The sequence below is a fragment of the Notolabrus celidotus genome, chromosome 4, assembly GCF_009762535.1.
Source record: "Notolabrus celidotus isolate fNotCel1 chromosome 4, fNotCel1.pri, whole genome shotgun sequence".
Lineage (NCBI taxonomy): Eukaryota > Metazoa > Chordata > Actinopteri > Labriformes > Labridae > Notolabrus > Notolabrus celidotus.
Window position 1 is genome coordinate 1,397,237 of NC_048275.1, and position 5,120 is coordinate 1,402,356.

Genomic DNA, 5,120 nt, shown 5'->3' on the forward strand with positions numbered 1-5,120 from the left:
TGCCCCACATAGCTCCATATATCCAGGAGGCTTCTGATTGGCTGGGATGTGTTCGACCCGGAAGTGGGCATGCTGGGAGTTGTAGTTTCCACAAAGAAGAGCCTGATATAGTTAAAATCTGTAAATTAAAACACTTCTACACTTCTCTTAGTAACTCAGAGACTATAAAGACCAGACCAGACAGACTTTATTATATCAAACTCACATATGTCTGCTAATTTACCATTTAAAAAAAAAATGTAACCTTTATTTACCAGGAACAGTCCCATTGAGATACCAAGTCTTGTTTACAAGGGAGTTCTGGCCAAGGCAAGGCAGCTTTATTTGTATAGTGCATTTCATACACGAGGGCAACTCAATGTGCTTTACATTAAAACATTAAAATTAATTAATGTTGAGAGTGTCTCTCTTTACATTTTAGTGTAAGAGAATCTATGGTGGCCCTGAGGGTCAATTGCAGAAAAAATGTATGGTATTTTTTCACTTAATACAAAGAACATTTCATCAAATTGCAAAAAATCAAAAGTTATACAATTTGTAGTACCAAAAACAATTCCTGAAAACATCAAATTATTTCATGACACACAAATATTTCATTGAACAAAAAAAATTTTTTTTTACTTGGACCCCAAATGTTATCTCACAAAACATTTTTTTAAATCATGAAATTAAAAAAATATATACTTGTGTTTCTGCACTTCTTGAGAAAATTTCTATTTTAATTTATTTTTTTATTTTTTTTGCATGTTATGAATTATTTTTACATTTTAGTATTTATTATGAAATGTATTTTTTGTTGGATTAAATTTTGTGTTAAATGAAAATGCTTTTTCTGTACACTTGAATGTTCTATAGGGTCATGAGATGTTTGTGAAATGAAACCTCAGGGCTACTTGAGGACGCAAATAATAAATCAACTTAACAAAGTTTCATTGTGCAAGAACCTTTCAAGAAAATACATGCTTATGATTTTAGTCAATGTTTATATATTCACTTCAATCAGTAAATTCAGTTTCACCTGCCACTGTGAAAAGATTCATTTATGAATCATGTTTATGTCTGTTTATGTTACAGGCATAAGTAATCATGGTTTAACCAGAGTCAAATCAAGTCAACTTTATTTATATAGCACATTTAAAAACAACCAGTGTTGGCCCAAAGTGCCTTACAAGATAAAAAGTACATGAAGACAACAATAAACAACAACATATCAGGATATTAATGTCCTCCTCACGAGGAGAAAGCCAAAGAGAAGAGATGTCTTCAACAAAGATTTAAATATTCATCAGAGGGGGGCCGATCTTAATTGGAGTGGCAAGCCATTCCAGCTTGGGGGGCGCTGCTGCAGAGGCTCGGCCCCCCCGGGTTTTAAGGCGACTTTTCGGCACATCCAGGAGCAGCTGGTTTGTTGACCTCAGTGCTCGGGCTGGGTTATGAACATGGAGAAGATCAGCCGAGTAGGATGGTGCCAATCCATTTAGGGCCTTGTACGTCAAAAGTACAACTTGAAATCAATCCTGTGACGGACTGGGAGCCAGTGAAGAGCACGAAGCACAGGTGTGATGTGCTCCCTCTGTTTCCTACCAGTCAGGAGGCGAGCAGCAGCATTTAGAACAAGCTGCAGGCGCTGAATAGACGCCATGTCTAAGCCCACATACAAAGAGTTACAAGAAGTAATAAAGGCAAAATAAAGATGCAAACAAAAAGTTTCTCTGATACAAATTTCCTCCAAATCCAGCCTGATATGTTTTATCCTCAGTAAGTTTGGAAATGTATATTTTGTGCATAAAAACATTGACTCAGTACTTATCCCTCCTTTCACCAAAGTCATCTTCATACCTGTCAAGTCTCCCGTTTTGGCCGGGAAACTACCGTATTTTACCCCTCTTTCCCGCCGTCCTCCCGTATTACTATTTTCCCGTAATTCTCCCGTATTAAGAAAAAAACATTCCTCTGCCTCTGCTCCCGTCACTAGCCTCGCGAGAACTGCCACATGCAGTCGCCTGGGTGGCAGTTGTCGCGAGGTTAGTGACGACAGCGGGTCGAGCGGGAACAACAAACCCGGGACAACAGAGGAGAGAGATGAATGAGATGATGGATGAAAGTGAGGAGAGAGAAGGCATTCCTGCCAAAAAAACAAAGAAGTCATGTAAATATCTAGAAAAATGGGACAGCGAATTTACATTCCTAAAGAGGAGCAGGATGGGGCACAGCCACGCGTTCTGCAAGATTTGTAATTGCGACTTCAGTGTCTCCCACGGGGGAAGGAACGACGTAAGTCAGCACGAGAAATCAACCAAGCACAACCGCTGGCTAGAGGCACAGAAACATTCCCAGGCGATGTCAACATTTGTGACTAGGAATACCACCGAGGCAGACCAGGTCATAAATGCGGAGGTTAAAATGGCAATGTTGTGTGCCAAAAACAACGTTGCTTTCAGCTTCTGTGACGACTTCAGATTCTGATCACCTAACTAATTAGTAAGCTGTTGACAAGTTGTTTTTTTAGATATCTTGTACTCCTGTCTTAAAATGTAAGGGATACTGGAGCTTGGTTGGGGTGGTGGGACAGCTCACAGCAAGCGCTGGAAAATTTCCCTTATTTTCAAATCCAAAACTTGACAGGTATGCATCTTTTGACAGCTTGACGTTTATTCAAAATGTTTTGCTGTTGCCTCTGTCATGTTTTTGCATCAGGATCATTTCATAACCAAAAGTTATTCATTCAAGCAAAACTGGAGGCCTCCTTAAAATGATTATCATCCGCCAAGCCTAAATATGCAAAAAATTCCCCTTCAAGTTGCTGGATAACATTGTTTGAAGCAGTGACGCTCATGCACTGACGGTGTTATTTTTGGGGTTTGTTAACCACACCTCTCCTTAATTCACCGCCTGAAAACAAACTAGTTCAGTGAGATTGTGATTATATTGTTTGATTGTGTTGCACTAACACAAAGTGAAGGTGTCATATCATTGTGTGTGAGCTATTACGTGACGTGTGGGATTACTTCAGTAGAAATATGCAGCACCTGTGTGCTATTAATAGAACACTTCTTTGTCCACACCTGGGTCGTTCATCTGAAACTTGACTTCTCCTCAAACTGATGAATGAAACGGTTTAAGTGGACGTGCTTGTTGTGCAGGTCAGGTAACAGATTACACTCGTCTGTCGTCATCACCAAACTGCCCTGACAAAAAGGTTCATAATTATCACACAATATTAGAGACAACCACAGGCCTCTGTGTGTGGGTATATGTTGGATATTTGTTGTACAGATAGAGAGATGTCTGTCCACCCCTACCTATGGATCTGGTATTGAGTAATATCATCTGAAGCTGTTCTTTGAGCATCTGTTAAAGCTACATGTTTGAGTTTTGTAGGACGAGTGTTTCCTCTCATTCACCTGAAGCCACTAAAGGCTGACATATTTCCAGGTTAGTGTGCCCTGCCCTGCTCAGGCTGTCATTTCACTTCATGCACAAAATGCAAACACAAACTCAGCCCAGCCTGCAGAGGAGTGCAGGAACAGGATCCAGTTCTGATTGTTGAAGCATGTCAAAGTCAAAAAAGTCTTCTTTATTGTCAAAAACTGCAGTATGCACCAGACATACAGAGGATTTGATATTCTCTCTCAGACGCCAGCAACGACAACAACAGATACACATAGGAAAGAGCTAGAAAAAGATAAACTAACATTAAAAAGAGTAAGCTAATAAAAATAATAAGATACAGTTTGAAACAGTGCAAAAACTTTGCTATAGTGTAATTTAAAATCAAAGTGAGTGTGTGTGTGTTTCAGTCCTGAGGATGACAGACCTCAGAGTTGATTTTGGGGGGGCTTCTGGAAGTCGCACAATAATGTTTTATCTTATTCTGATTTGGGGCCAATGATTAAGAGGTCAGATTTTTCACAGGTAGTTTTTTTTGCATCCAGGATTTAATTTCAGTCAGTCAGGGTGAAGACCCATAGGAAAAGAAATGTAGAGAGGAGATCTCAAAGTGTTTAATTTCTGTCTCCTAGACAACAAGGAGATCTGTTTGAAAGCAAAATGAGACTACAGCTTATGTCTCCTGTTTCTCATTCTTGCCTCCAGAAAAAAAGTTGTAAAAAGTCTCAGCTTAGTCTCCCTTTCAGTTCAAAAGGAGATCTGGTCCAAATCTGAAATGGTTCTCAGGTATTTCTCAGGTGTTGTGACTCCTTTTGAGCTCAGGTGGAGAAATCAGGGAGCTCTCTCAATTGTCTGGTGGCCTAGTGGTCTAAGCGCCCCACATACAGAGGCTACAGTCCTCGTCGTAGGGGTCGCCGGTTTGATTCCCGAACGGTCGACCATTTCCTGCATGCCTTCCCCCGCTCACTACTCCCCACATGTCCTGTCTCTCTTCAGCTGTCCTGTCATTAAAGACAAAAAGCCCAAAAATATATTTAAAAAAAGAGAAGAAAATGAGCCTTTAATGAGATCTCTCATTTAAGTCTCAAATAAGACTCATGTCATGGTTTCAACTATTTCTCCTGGTGAATTTTAGAAGAAACTAATGAGAACAATTTGAAACTTGAATGAGGCTGAAGTGAGAATCTTAATTTTGTCTCCAGAGACTTAGAAGAGAAAGACTTGAGCAGTAAAATGTTCCTCTGGGGAGGGTTGGAGCAGTTATGGAATTGATGGAGATGTAAAGTTGGATGTCGTGACGACGGATGATTTGACCGATTGGGAGGATGTAGAGAGTAAAGAGAAGGGGACCAAGCACACAACCCTGGGGGATGCCTTGGGACAGGGGAGCTGTGGGGGAGGTGCAGTTGTTGGTGTCTGTCTTTGAGGTATGGTCTGATCCAGGAGAATGCGGTGCCGGTAATGTGTAGAGTTGATTGTAGACGGGAGAGGAGGATGGTGTGATTGATGGTGTCGAAGGCCGCGGTGAGGTCGAGGAGGATGAGAATGCTGAGGTGTCCGGAGTCTGCAGAGAGGAGGAGGTCCTTGGTGACTCTGAGGAGGGCTGTTTTGGTGCTGGGTTAGGGTCTTATGTTTGTATGACACCTAAAGCAAAGGAGGTTATGATTACAAACAACACTTCAGCCACTCAGATGTTACGTAAAAGCCGTAAAGCTGTCGTTAGCTTTGTG